The following is a 16,010-nucleotide window of genomic DNA, read 5'->3' on the forward strand; positions in this document are numbered from 1 at the left end:
TTAACTTATTTATTTATTTATTCAACTGTCATTGATGGCAGCTACACTCCCACCAATCACTTGTGATTTCGCTCATGAACTTGCATACTATGGATGATAATAAGACCTTTTGCAAGAAAGAATGTAGTTAAGCTACATCACTCGGCTTCAAGCAAGGTGACTGTCTTATGGATGGGCCTCTCCAGGTAGACTGGCTTTCCAAGACGCTTTCCTTGCTTATCCAATGTTGAGTCACTGATCAGCAGCTGTAGTTTCCTCACACATCCATCTTCACCAGGATAGACCTTTGTGACCTTTGCCAACTTCCACTCAGTTCTAGGTGCAGTGTCGTCTTGCACAATCACTATGTCATTGATTCTTGCATTTCTGCGTTTTCTTTGCCATTTCTGTCGCTGTTGCAGGTTCAACAGATACTCTTTCCTCCATCTGGACCAAAATTCATTGGCTAAGTACTGTACCTTGCGCCATCTTTTACGAAGATAAAGGTCTTCTTTTACAAACTCTCCAGGTGGTGGAAGAATGATGGAGGATTTCATCGTCAAGATGTGATTAGGTGAAAGAGGTTGTGGTCCCGTGGGATCATTCAGTAAGTGAGCTGTTAATGGTCGGCTGTTTATGATTGCCATGACTTCATAGAAGTAGGTCCGTAATGATGAACTATCAAGTCTTTGGGAAGACTGGTCCAGAATGGATGTCAACACACTTCTTATTGTCCGAATTTGCCTTTCCCAGGCTCCGCCCATGTGGCTTGCAGACGGTGGATTCATAACAAACTCACAGCCCAGCACCTTTAGGCGTTCTTGGTTCATCTCCTTTAAAGCCTCTAGGAACTCGCGTCTAGCACCAACGAAATTAGTGCCTTGATCACAACGAAGTTGTCTAACATTTCCACGTAGGGCTATGAAGGCACGGAGAGCGATGATGAAAAAGTCAGTGGTCATCTCTTCAAGAAGCTCTATGTGAACAGCACGAGAGCATAGGCATGTAAACAGCAGCCCATAGCGCTTCAGCTCCTTCCTTCCATCTTTAACATAGAAAGGTCCAAAGCAGTCCATTCCACAATACGAAAATGGGGGAGTTTCTTCCATGCGCTCACGAGGTAAGTCTGCCATTTGTTGTTGCTCTGTGGACCTTCTAAACTTTCTGCACTTGACACACTTGTAAATGTAAGATGACACAGCATGACTGCATCCAAGTATCCAGAATCCATTTGCTCTTAGCTCGTTGACTGTTATGCCACGCCCTTGATGTTGCACTTGATCATGATAATGCTTTATGAGCAATCTTGTTATGTGACTTGTGGCAGGTAAAACAGCTGGATGTTTAATGTGATGGTGTAAATCAGCACGCTTAAGCCGACCTCCCACCCTGAGGATTCCCTGTTCATCTAGGAACGGATTCAATCTGTGTAGCCTGCTGGCTTTGGCTTGTCTTGTCATCTCCTTCCCACGTTGGAGACTCTGGATTTCTTCAGAGAATGCTGCCCTTTGGACGAGACCAATGATGGTAGCTTCGGCATGGCTTCTCTCCATTAGACTTGTAGCTTCATTAGTTCTTGGTATTGAACCCTTCAGCTCCTTGGCCCATCGCTTGAGTCGAGCAATGGCCTTGACTAATCTTGTCCAACTGGAAAACTTAAGGAAGCAATCCAGCAGTGAAACTTCTGTCACTGAAGTCTTGTGTACGAAGATGTTGCGTACTTCATGTTGCGTACTTCAGGGTCTTCCACTGCTAAGTCTCCCACTAGGAAGTTCTTCATGCCAGAGAAAATCTGGGCCAGGAAACCAGTTGGAGGCAATGAGCTCCTTCGCCCTTAGGCCTCTGGACGCATGATCGGCAGGATTTTCTTCAGAGCTCACATATCTCCACTGATCTGGTCTGGTACTGTCTTTAATGCGCTGGATGCGGTTTGCCACAAATACATGGAATCTTCTCGCATCATTGTTCACATAACCCAGGACAACCTTTGAGTCGGTCCAGAAGACTTCTTGAGCGTCTATTTCCAACTCCTTCCTGAGCATGTCACTTGTACACACAGCAACGACTGCTGCTGATAGCTCAAGTCTTGGCACAGTTGTAACTTTAGTGGGGGCCACTCTGGCCTTACCCATCACTAAAGAACAGTGGATTTGTCCCGTCACACTAATTGCCCTTAGGTAAGTACATTCTCCATACCCTATGATGCTTGCATCAGAGAAGTAATGGGGCTCATACCTTTGGACTTCCTTGAACTCTGCTGGGAGATAACATCGCTGAATCTTGACATCTGCTAGGTTCTTCAAGTCAAAGAGCCAGGACTCCCACCGTGGTCTCAGGTCCTCTGGTAGTGGATCATCCCATCCAACCTTATCACGACGTCCATCTGCCTGTATCTTTATACCCTCCTCCATTATTGAGATGAAGCGAAGGTCTTCCTGAGAGAAGTGTGCATCTTCCACATTTCTTTCACTAAAGTCTGACTCAAGCGCTTTCAGCACATCTGTAGGAGCGAAAAGTTCCTTGACTTGTGTTCTGCATATGTATTGAACTTGACTTGTTAGGTTGACAGGTGACTGTAGACGAGGTGTAACCTGTCTCACGACAATTCTATGGCTGCTTGCAATGGCATCGCCATAATCAACACAGGGATTGACACAACCAACTACGCTCCAACCAAGGTCGGTTCTTACCGCAAATGGCTCGTCATCTTTGCCTGATACAATTTCTCTGGGCAACAGGGCTTGAGAACAGTTATACCCTATGAGCAAACCAATGTCACAGTCAATTAAAGGAGCAATTTCTTCAGCAAGGTGTTCTAGGTGAAACCATGCTCTTGCTGTTTTAGATGTAGGAATGTGACTTAGACCAGCAGGAATGAACTCTCGGGAATAGGTCACTGGAAGAGGGATTATCTTGGAGGAATAAAAGCCTCTAACCTGCAACCCAGTTAACTTGTGACTTGGAATGATAGTTTGTTTAGATGAAAGTGTGGAAAGCTTTAGTTGTACAGGTTCCCTCTGTGTATCGAGAGTCTCTGCCTTTTCTTGTAGGATGAAGGTGCTATCGCTCTGACTGTCCAGAAGAGCATATACAAGAACTTCAGCCTCTGGGTTATTTGTTGTTGACAGCCAAACTGGCACTATTGTGGATGCATATGTGCTATTTCTGTTTTGTGTCACTTGATTAGACGTTGCCATGTCTGGTATGTCACTACTCTCTTTAGATTCGGTCCCTTCTTTTGACCTTTCTTTCTCCTTTAGGTGTTTTCCACTCTCTCTTCGTCCATCAACTTGATTCTTTCCATCCGCCTTGGTGCGGTCTTCATGTAAACATGTGGGATGTTTCCCTTTGCACACGTTACAAACACTTCTCTTTTCACAGTTCTTTGAGTGATGTCCTGGCTTTAAACATCCAAAACACAATCTCTTTGTCTGCACATACTTCACTCGTTCGCTGGCAGACTTCTCCATGAACTTTGGGCATGTCTGAATGCCATGATTTGTCTTCTCACAAAACATGCACTCTTTAGCGTCACCCTTTGGTACTTTAGTGTCTGGTTTCTCTTCAGATCCACTTGCTAGGACCTTTGCACCAACACTTCGGACCTTGGATGGCTTCACCTTCTCACCATCACCAGACTTCAGAGCATGAAGAGAGGTCATGGGATTACAAGCGATCTTGGCTTCTCTAGCCACATACTCAACAAACTTGCTGAAGCTTGGAAAGGCCTTAGTGGCTTCTTCAAGTTCAATGACCTTTCTGTTCCATCTGGCAGTTAACCAGTCAGGAAGCTTGCTAAGCATTTTTTGGTTTTCACTGCAGTCGTTCAGGACTTCAAGATTCTTCATATGCGACATAGCTGCTTCACAGCCTCGGAGGAAATCTGCGAATTCTCTTAGTTCAACACTGTCTTTGGGTCCTATTTTTGGCCATGAATTTAGTTTGTCACTGTGACGTCCACCTGTGCCCCTTCAGGATTCAGCCCAGCCAGTGCACGGGCAGAGGCAGAACCTGAGCCTAAGAGCTTTATTGCCTGCACCTGTATTTAGGGTGGGGCTATAAAAGGGGTTTTCCCTCTCTCTCTCATTAGGCACTTTTCAGTTCTTGTAGGCACTATTTTCTCTTACACTGGCACTTTGACTCCTTTCTCAATCTGTCCCCCTTTCTATTTCTTTAGCTCTCACTTTCTTATTAATTTACCTAACAAACTGATTCCTTCATTCACCACATTCATGCACGACATTGAACATAACCTTTTCATACCCCTATTTGATTCCTTCTTGATTTTGATACAAATAAATTCTTATTTTTATATTTGAAATACTTTGTGTCGTCTCCCTTATTATGTGATGGTACCTTAACGAGTCTGCCGTTACATAATTTGGGTTGCTCGTCCGCGAAACCTGTTAAAATATCCGGATCAAAGACTTTCGTCAGTTCAGGTGAGAACGTCTGTTGATTGCATTGGCTACTAATAATTTCGTTCAGTCTCTGGCTAAGAAAGAGTGCTCCAGCTGGGCCTTGCCTTTCCTTCGGAGCACTGGTTATTGTTTTCTCTTTATTGTTTTAAATTTGTTGTTTTTGAGACAATCCTGGTCCGAAGTTTAACTACTTCTGTCAGGGGCACGCTTCGTACAGCTTGTCTGCAGCGAGTTCAGCGTTATCCAGTCGCCTCAAGGCCGGCATGTCTCAGAAGAGCTAGCTAGGACACTTAGCTTCTTTGGGTATGTATTGAGGACGTCAGTGGACTGCTTGATTAGACACACCGTTTCAGTGGGAATTAGCGCCGGCAATCAATGGACGATTCCACCTGGATGCATGAGTATTTTTTGTTCGTGCTAGCGCATGTGGTGAGTTCTTTTGTTAGGGTGTACATTTGTTTACGGCTGTCTGCGTTCTCAGCTCAAGTTGGTTAACTTGTAGCTTATAAACGCTTTGTTTGAAAGTTACTCTGCTTTGTTGGGAGGTGTCTCCGTTGGGTAATTTGTTTGTTCTCAGTAACTTTCCCTTTTGAGAAGCAATTGAAATTGAGCGTTTGTTGAACTTTAAGGTTCTTGTTGTTTAGCTGAGCTAAATATTGGAAAACAGTTATCTGTTTTTGTAGATTTATGTCTACTTGGTTCTGGTTATAAATTACCAGTTCATTGGTTTGCTGCACTGCTTTGTGTATCACAGTCTGTTGGCCATTGCCTATAGCTTACATGTGTGAAGGAAAACTAGTGGCCTAGTCTGTAATTTTCTAGGTGCCTCATTTTGATTTTGCACTTGTAAGTGGTTGTGGCTGCTTGGTAGCCCGTTGCTGTACAAGATAATATAGATTGTGTGTCTTTAAACTCCTATTGTGGCAGGATAGGTAGCACCAAGCTATACTTGTGGGAACTGGGCTTAGCGTTTGTACTTGTTTGTGCGTTTGTTTGAGTGGGTTAAAAATGGCAACCCCTGAAGGTTTTATTGCCAATCCGTCTGAGGAAGGGTTGTCTGGTTTAACCAAGGTGCAACTCTGTGCAGTAGCTGAGCATTATAAACTGACCTTAACTACTGTAGAGAAAAGCTTAAAGGATACATTGGTTGGTTCTATAAAAAGTCGGCTTATACTGAAAGGAGTGTTGAAACTAGAAGGTGACCCTTCAGATCTGTTAAAAATTGAAAAACTGAAGGCTGAGAAGGAGGCTAGGGTTCTTAGGGAGAAAGAGATCGAATCAGGAAGGGTTTTGGAGGTTCGTAAACTCGAACATGAGATTGAGCTGAAGCGTATGGAGAAGGAGGAGCGTGAACGTGAGCGAGACCGTGAGCGTGAACGTGAGCGAGAGAATGAGCGTGAGCGAGAGCATGCGTTGACATTAAAGAAACTTGAGATTGAACTGAAACAACTGCCATCTCAGCCCTCTTCTCCTGCCTGTCCAAAATCTGGGTTTGATGTCGCTAAGAACATTCGCCTGGTTCCACCCTTCATTGAGAAAGACGTGGAGAAATATTTTTCTCACTTTGAGAGAGTAGCGACCACTCTTGAATGGCCTGAGAAAGTTTGGCCTCTGTTGCTGCAATGCGTTTTTACAGGGAAGGCGCAGGAAATGTTCTCTGCTTTAAATATAGAACAGGCTATGAAGTACGAGGATTTAAAAACAGCCATCCTCCAAGCTTATGAGCTTGTCCCTGAGGCTTATCGCCAAAAGTTTAGAAAGATCAGGAAATTAGAACAACAAACTTTTGTCGAATTTGCACGTGAGAAAGAGCGTCTGTTTGATAGGTGGTGCTGTTCACAGAAAGCAGATTCCAGGGAAGACCTACGACAACTTGTCCTCATAGAGGAATTCATGAATTGTCTCCCTGAGGCTGTGGCTGTCCATCTGTCTGAACAGGCAGTGGAAAAGTTGAGCGACGCTGCGGTTCTAGCTGATAAGTTTGTGCTTACGCATAGGAGTGTACCTGGCAGTGGCTGGGTCAGCCATCATAATTGACCACCACTCATTGGTCATTATTCATCATATGCGAATCCAGAAGCAACGCCTTATGCGTTGGAGCTGAATTCTTCACTAATGGACTGTAAAGATTCAACATAGTAGAGGCAAGGACAACAACATTGTGGCATATGTGTTGTCCAGAGTCTAAGAAAAGTTTTACTGTGGTTAGTTGTCACTGTAGTATAGCGTATGGGTGTACTGTGTGTCGTATTTCCCTAGTCCTAGGGGGCCCCAGGATTTAGGTTGATGTGGCACAGGAGGTCTTTCTTTTTGTGTTTGTTTTGTTTGTTTGAGGTTTACCTATAGCAAACCTCTTAGTGGGGGAGGTGTGACGTCCACCTGTGCCCCTTCAGGATTCAGCCCAGCCAGTGCACGGGCAGAGGCAGAACCTGAGCCTAAGAGCTTTATTGCCTGCACCTGTATTTAGGGTGGGGCTATAAAAGGGGTTTTCCCTCTCTCTCTCATTAGGCACTTTTCGGTTCTTGTAGGCACTATTTTCTCTTACACTGGCACTTTGACTCCTTTCTCAATCTGTCCCCCTTTCTATTTCTTTAGCTCTCACTTTCTTATTAATTTACCTAACAAACTGATTCCTTCATTCACCACATTCATGCACGACATTGAACATAACCTTTTCATACCCCTATTTGATTCCTTCTTGATTTTGATACAAATAAATTCTTATTTTTATATTTGAAATACTTTGTGTCGTCTCCCTTATTATGTGATGGTACCTTAACGAGTCTGCCGTTACAGTCACGGAAAGCTTTAGCCACCACAAAGGGATTGCCATACCTTTCTTCCAATATTTCCCATGCTGACTCATAGGCTTTGTCAGTGCCTAACAGGAAATAACTTTCGATTGCTTTCTTTGCAGGTCCTGTGACATATTTTCGGAGGTAGTAAATCTTTTCATTTACAGGAATGTTCTTCCGGCCTATCAAGGTTTGAAACGACATCTTCCAATCCTTGTATCTTATTGGGTCTCCATTAAAGGCTGGTGGCTCTGACACTGGGAGACGGCTTGCATTTATGGACTCTGCTATTGCTTCGGCAAGTACTATTGTGCCACTATCTTGATAAGTGGGCCTAGCAGGTTCATGGCTTGTGTGTTGACTGATTATGGCAGGCTGTGAAGGCCTAGTCTTTGGTTTGGGTGGAGGCCCTAACAATTGAGGATTATGGAGAAGCTCTGATATCTCTTCATCTGAGCCTGCGTCTTGTTCATAAACTTGTAATCTTGCCCTTGCAACGTTCATCTTTTTAGTTGTTTCTAAACGTTCTAACTGCCTGCGTTTCTCTTCTAACAACCCTAGTCTTTCAGCATTTTCTGCTTCTTGTAGTGCTAGCTTCTTCCTGTTCTCAGCTTCAAGCCTTTTAAGCTCTTGTTCTTCTTCTTCCATTTCTTCCAAGACTTTCAAGGTGGCTTGTGTTGCGGCTAACTCTGCTGCTGCTTCCTGTTTCCTTGTGGAGGACAGGCTTGAACGTCTTGATCCTTTACTTGAAGTATGTCCAGAGCTTGAGCCCTGGTGGCTTGAAATGGACCTTTGGGATTTTATAGATGAAAACACTGAGCCAGTGTTAGTCCATGGTGCTTGCCTTGTATGCAAGTCCTGATTCGAGTAATCAAGGAGACTACATATCCGTTCCATGATCTTCCCTGATACAGCATCACAAGCGTCTACCCGACGACGGGTGTCTCCGTCAGGAGTGCTGTGTTGCCGTACATCTTCATAGCTTTGCTTTACCTCTTTATCAGCAGAATTAATTTTAGTCTTGAGGTCTTGTAGAACATCGCTTGAGGATGGTAGGTTGAGTGCCTTTCTAGCCTCCTTAGCAAGAATCTTCCATTTCTCATATGTTTTAATGAAGTGATGTTGAAGCCTTTTCAATTTGTCATCATGGAGTTCTTGACCCTTTTCAGTAAGTGTCCTTTTTCTCTGACTTCTCTCTAATTCTTTTTCTGCAGCACCATTGGTCTCAGTACTTACTTCAATTTCCTTTGAATGGTTTGGTTCTAAAGGTTCATTGTCAGTGTGTTTAGACTTCTGCTCTTCAGTTTCACTCTTAGTGTCTGGGTCTTGATTTTTAGTTGCAAGGTCATTATCATCCATGTTGGTATGTTAATTGGGGCCTTAAACTAAGTTTAAATTGTTTGAGTAGCTTTGCGTAGCCTAGTTTGCTTGTAACTTAATATTGAGTTTTACTTTGAATATTTTATCTTAACTAATTTCACTTGTTAGCCTTTCACACTTAGTTCAAAAATGTAATAATATCAATATCAAATCAAACTGACTTAAATGCCCTGTTTTTAGCAGAAGAGAGACTTATTTCACTCAAATACTAAACAAGAGAGTACCTTCTTAAAGCTAATACTGTGTTATGCACCTTTAAACTAAAACTACACTCCAAGTGTGGGTTAACGTAATTGTCAATAACGTCACAATATACATTTACATCAAAAAACACATATGTATGTAACCAAAGAATGTGACATTTTAAACCTTATTTACACTTTTAAGATGCTTAGCAATAATTCCTTGATGAAATTTGCGTTCACTTAAGCTTATAATTATGTGCAAACCGATTAAACTTTGACACTTAAAAGAGTCCTTGTAACGCAGTTGTTGAGGCTACACCACTTCTTTCACATTTAACTTGTTTTAAACGTGCTTCTTGTTGGCTTAACCACACAATGCTCTTAAGTTACCGGTACATGCACACAGTCTTTGATGAGTAGGATGCCGCGAAACTTAGAGAATCTTGCTTGTAGCTCCGTCGACAGCGGGCTAAGATCTTCATCCCACCTCGCGTCGCGGTGGCTGAGTTCTCACTGTTACTCCTCTCAAGTCCAAAACACGAAACCATGTCGTTCTTTTCTTTTTTACGGGCATTTATTCACACCACAGGCGTGCCGTGAGAACTGGACATACAGAAACATAAAATTACATTAAATTCTCATAGAGAACACATACATACATAACTTAAAGGTTACACGGAAAACGAAACTTAAGTCACGCTAGCTTTAACCACCAAATAATAGAAAAGTAGCAACTGTACCTCATTGGCCGCTTTACTTGAGAGAAATAAAAGGCAACGAATCTTCAGATCTTCAGTAAACACGAATCCTTACTTAAATGTACACACACTTCAAATGTACTGCACAAATACATTAAACTTTCTTGCATACAGTAAACTTGCAAACTGAGGTCTATCGTACTGCCAGCATGGTCTCAACTGTAGCAATCCCTTCAAAACCCCGTCTATCACCTGTAACTTCAGAACTTTGGTTCCGACATGAGTTATGACCCACTTCAAGCCCTTAACTCAAAGAACAAATAAACACAACACAAATGTAGTTTTAACATGAAATTGTACTTATTTCTTAATGTTTATATTCATGAACTAATATATTTATTAACCTATTTATGAACTTCTTAACTTATTTATTTATTTATTCAACTGTCATTGATGGCAGCTACACATGTGCTTTATTTCTTATCAGTCAGTCAGATGTAATATCTGTGAAAAACGGGCCCAGCGTGGAGATGAGAACACATGTGTGGTATATCTTACATTCCTCTAGGGGCGCTATGATTGATATTAATGATACCTGAGGTAATGTATGTGAGTTGGATTGATGAAGAAGATGAGTAAAGGATTGTTCTACACTACGTCTGCTCCGTTACTGGCTTCCACCCTAATATACAACATATTGGCGACGAGGATATGGCACTACTCAGCCTTACACAACCTCTACCGTTCCTACAATCACCAGGTGAACCTACAATTACTTTTGATGCCTGGCTGAGAAGTTTTGAGACGTACTTGATTGCACTGTCCGAGAAGGAATTGGCAGACAAAAGAAAGCGCGCGCTCTTGATTCACTGCATTGGTGTGGAAGCACAATGCATTTTCTACCATCTCGAAATGGGGACATCATACGAAGATGCTACTAAAGCCTTGAAGGCCTTCTTCATGCCCAAAGTTAACGTTGTGGCTGAAAGGAACAAGTTCCGTCGACGCAGCCAAAACGTTGGTGAGTCTGTTGTACAATATATTGCTGCCCTGCGCGAGTTAGCCTCTACCTGCGAGTTTGGAGATGTGACAGATGACATGATTAGAGACCAACTAGTCGAGGAAACCAACAGTTCCAGAATACGAGAACGTTTGCTATTAGAATCTGGACTGACTTTACAAAAGGCTGTCACGCTTGCTAGCCAAATAGAAACTGTGCTTGCCGATGCAAAAGCGATGGCTAAGAATGATGATGGAGTTGTTGGGGCCGTCCATGGCACTACTTTTCGCAGCGGAGGACAACGAAAGACCTCGCAGCATCATCGCAACGACACCCGTTTCGCGCCAAAGCAACATGAAACTACAAATCCTTCCGCAGGAAAGAAGTGCTACCGTTGTGGATCATCCAGTCACTTGGCAAACAGTTCTTCATGCCCTGCCAAGTCAGTTACCTGTAACAAATGCCACAAGACAGGACATTACGGTAAAGTTTGCAAAAGCCTGCCTGCATCCACTGTAAAAGAAGTTTCAAATGATGTCACTGTGTTAAGCATTGGGAATGAAAACGATTTCCAGACAAATAAACTGTGGTGCAATGTGTCACTTCAAGCAGCAGGTGACACTAGTGTAAATATGAAATTACTAATTGACACAGGATCTGCTGTTTCCATTATACCTCAGTGTTTTTATGAAGAAAACTTCAAAGACCTTTCACTAACAAGCCCTACTCTGCGTCTGATGACATACACAAAGACCCCAATACCTGTGCTTGGCTGTCTAGCTTTGAATGTGACTTGCAATACCAAATCTGCCAATGCAAATCTTTACGTTGTTCCAGGGGGAACACCAATTTTAGGCATGGATCTTTTTGCCGCTTTGAGATTGGACATTTCAAGTGACTGTTTGCATAGCAGTGCAGTGCAGCACACTACTGCTGTTGCAGAGTTGGGAGAGGTCGTCAACTTTGTACACAAGGTAAAGGTGCGTCCAGAGATCACTCCTGTCCAACAAAAGCTACGCCGCTTACCATTCTCCATCCGTGATGAAGTCACTGCAGAGCTCCTGCGGTTGGAAAAAGAAGGCATCATCGAGAGAGCAGATTCATCGCCGTGGGTGTCGCCGATTCTGGCCATCAGAAAGAAAACTGGAAAGCTGAGACTTTGTGTCGATCTACGAGAGCCTAATAGATCAGTTGTCATTGATAGCCACCCCTTGCCGCACATGGAGGAAGGGTTCCATGAACTGAGGGGAGCGCAGATGTTCTCTACTATAGACTTACAGAAAGCTTACCATCAATTGCCATTGCACGTTGAGAGTAGAGACCTGACTGCCTTTATCACTCATGAAGGGCTATTCCGTTTCACCAGGGTACCATTTGGATTAGCATTGGCACCGAGTGCATTCCAGAGAATGATGTCTCAGATACTGGCTGGATTGAAAGGCGTCCAGTGCTACTTGGATGACATAATTATATATGGTGAGACTCCTGAAACACATGAACAACGCCTCAAAGCTGTGCTACATCGCCTAGAAAACAGTGGCCTTAAACTCAATATGTCAAAGTGTCAGTTCAGAAAGACGGAACTTCCATTCCTAGGCCATGTGATATCTGCGTAGGGCCTACAGCCTGACCAAGGACATGTCACAGCTGTTGCTGATGCCCCTTCTCCACACGATGCTCCTGCGCTACGCTCATTCCTGGGGCTCACCTCCTTCTACTCCAAGTTTGTTCCACACTACGCTGTGGTGGTGGAACCACTCCGTGCTCTATTGAGAAAAGACAGCACATTCAAATGGACTGACGAAACTGAGAACGCTTTTTGTCAGCTTAAGAAACTGATAATCACTAGCCCAGCACTTGTTTTATTTGACCCGATGCTGCCTACTGTGGTCACAACTGACGCCTGTGACTATGGCATTGGTGCTGTACTTATACAGCTCCATGACGACACTGAAAAGACTATTGCTTTTGCATCACGTACACTTACAGACTGTGAAAGGAAATACAGCACAGTCGAAAAGGAAGCTCTTGCCTGCGTTTGGGCAACTGAGCGTTGGCGTACTTACCTGTGGGGTAGACATTTTACTCTCCGTACTGATCACAGTCCTCTGACAACGCTGCTCACCACAAAGGGCCTTGGGAGAGCAGGTATGAGAATTGCTAGGTGGTCTGCAAGACTGTTGACATTCAATTACACAATTGAGTACAAACGTGGATGTGACAATGTCATTGCTGACTGTCTTTCACGTCTACCACTGCCTAACACTGACTTTAATGTGGAACCTGACATGGAGATGATTGCATTAGTGTCAGACGACTTTGCTGCCATTACTATGGAAGAGCTGACTGCTGCATGTAAAGACTGTCCTATTCTACAACAGGTGAAGGTGTACATCAGGGCTGGTTGGCCGTGCACTGCCAAAGGCCTTGACCCCGCTCTCACACCATACTTCAGAATTCACACTGAGCTTGCAGAACATGATGAATGTGTTATCCGTGGCACTCACCGTGTTGTAGTTCCAAGAGAAATTCAGCCCAAACTGATCCAGATTGCCCATGATACACATCAGGGAATTGTACGTACAAAGCAAAGACTTAGGGAGCTCTATTGGTGGCCACAGGGGCGGCTCTAGCACATTAGGCGCTCTAGGCGAGCTTCACTCCTGGCGCCCCCCCCCCCCCATTGCAACTTTCAAACGCTATTTTGCCTTGTAAGACTGCAATTATTTCACATAAACACAACGATCGCAGCAAATAGACTGTGTTACCGTCATACACCTGTATAAACTCAGTCCCAACACAGAACAACGACATGCAATAAGAACAGTAAGGAACAGGTACATCGTTAGTGCATTATCACACATAGAAAAGTATATGCGCCCGCCGCACGGCATTATGGGGCAACTATGCTGGCATGTTACAGTCAGTATTATCATTATTTGTTAAATTTAGCTTTGTGGCGAAATGTATTTCCTCGCTTCAATGTCGTTAAAAGAATACGTTACTTTGCGCATAGGCCTATGTGATATTGTTGGAAGAAGTTTGATTTGTAATTAGTTGCAACAGACGAAGACCTGTCGAGCGGCTGTTCCCATAAATCCATGTACATGTTCTCATTCACAATAATGTTTGATAACCCCCTGAAGAAGTTGTATTAATGTTTTCCCACGTGTTGTCTATCTGCTCATTATACACTGTTTCTCCAAAATCAGTTTGATCTCTGAAATACTGTGTTCATTAGTGTTTTCTTGATAACATATTGTAGCAACCCTTAATGTGTATTGTACATCATAAGTGGAGTTCCCTGCACCTTGCGGGGTTGTAATATCATTACTGTCACCTATCTTTCCGACGGTAAAGAGATATATCGTTAGTTCTGTGATCCGGACCGTCTAGTCATGCACGCCGTTGGGGTTAAGCCTCTTCAGAGGATACACACACATTCGCACCAAATGTCTCGCTATGCTAGCATGATCTAACGACACCAATGAAGAACATAGCCCTCCGTTTTCGAGTTTTGGCTCATTTTACCCTAATGTTAGATTTATTTTTTTATGTCAAAATATTGGTTGGAGATATAGAAGGAGCGCCAATTTATGCGTCCGTGAAAAAAAAAAAATTGTGTTTTTTTTTTTCTTTTTCGGGCGCATTATTTGGCGCTCCCCCTCTAGATGGCGCTCTAGGCGGCCGCCTAACCCGCCTGTAGGAAAGGCCGCCCCTGGGTGGCCAGGTATGGATGCAGCTGTAGAGACCGCCATCAAGTCTTGCGTCACATGCACTCAACATGACAAGACTGCCATCGTCAGAGCCTCCCCACTGAATCCGGTCAGTCTTCCCAACGCAGCATGGGAAAAGCTTGCAGTGGACTTTGTTGGTCCTTACCTCCGTGCACCTCCGGATTGCCGTTATGCTATTACTCTTGTGGATTACTACAGCAAGTGGCCAGAGGTGGCATTCACCTCTGAGGTGACTTCAGCTGCAGCCATTACGTTCCTCTCTACTGTCTTCAGCCGTGAAGGAAATCCGATTGAGCTGGTGACCAGGCATGAGAATCACTCACCTTTCAGCGAAATTCGCCGTTTTGAAAACAAAATAGGTGACCTACGTGAATCGTGTAGATTCGATGAGTTTTGTTTTTGTGGGGGGGGTGGGTTGGACATATTTTTCATATTCAGATGACATGTACATTTGTACTGAACTAGTGCTGGCGACGGCAAGGTGGTCAGTGTTGCCAGATTGTAAATTGCGTATCATATCAAAGGCTCAAAATGATCGTATTTGGAGGATAATGAATTATATCTGTCAACACTGGGAAAGTTTGACCAATGACAGAGCTCGCGCAAGAAGGTGGAACGTAAGTGATACCCTTTCCAAAACGTGTAAAGACGTAATAACTCATTTGTGAAAGACCCAGAGAAACAATAATATCCGACGAGGCAAAATCCCGGACAATTTTGGAATCCCTGCTGGACGCATTTTTTTTGTGTGACCGTAATGTTAGCATATAAAACGTTAAAACATGTGTTCGGTAACTTAACGGGAAGATTCATTTCAAGGGGCATAACCTTCAGATACAAGTATGAATAAGTTAGCAATGAGGTTACGAGACGGCTACGGTGTGAATAACTGATGGAGTAAGATAATTTAGCTACATTAACTCAAACGCCACGGAGACTCCCTGTTCTAACTTTGAATCGCTCTGTTGGGGCAAAGTGACCATTGCAAAGGTGTTTGACTACAGACTGTTAACGTAGCAAATAATTCCTACTATTTCAGCCAGTCAACCTACAAGCCTTGCAGGTATAAAACCAATCATGACGTCAGATGACCATTTTCAGTCTCGTTACCATAAACAAGACCCAATACAGTGCAACCCTGAGCACTGACATGATAAGCACTTTGGTGACAAGAAAGGTGAGCATGGCTGCAAAGGGGACTCTTGTCACATGGAAGGCTTCAGTGATGCTCTGCTCAAAAAGGCCAAGTCGCCAAGCTATGAGGCAAAGCAGTCAAGAGCAAGTGCCACTGGAAGTAGATAGATGGATACTTTAATAGGAGCTTAACATATATTTAAATATATACATCCAGTTATTCAACATAATAAATCAGCGCCGAAAAAAACAATAGAATCATATTTTCTTGACAAGAATTCCATAAATGAAAAGAGATCCTTACATTTTGCATCATTTAGTACTTCTAAAGAATATATGATTGTTTTTTTCGCCGCTCATTTATTATGTTGAATAACTGGATGATGCGAGTGCATGGAAATATTAACGCGAAGGGCCTCGCCAATAAAATGTATTGAAATCTGAATTTCATAACATTGTATTGGCTGTCAATCATGATGGAAGAGTAGACAAGTTAAGTTACGGCATCTCTCGTGGGGGCTATGCATTAAGCCATTTGTGGTGCCCTTACCACATTGTGCCTCATATACTGTAAATGATAGACCCAGTGACAGGCTGGCATGAAATGGCTTGCATAATACTAAGTAAGGAGGCCAAAATATTTTTTGACTCATGGCTGAAGCTAAGTTTCTCCAGCTCTCC

The sequence above is a fragment of the Sprattus sprattus genome (assembly GCF_963457725.1).
Source record: "Sprattus sprattus genome assembly, chromosome: 2".
NCBI classification, from domain to species: domain Eukaryota; kingdom Metazoa; phylum Chordata; class Actinopteri; order Clupeiformes; family Clupeidae; genus Sprattus; species Sprattus sprattus.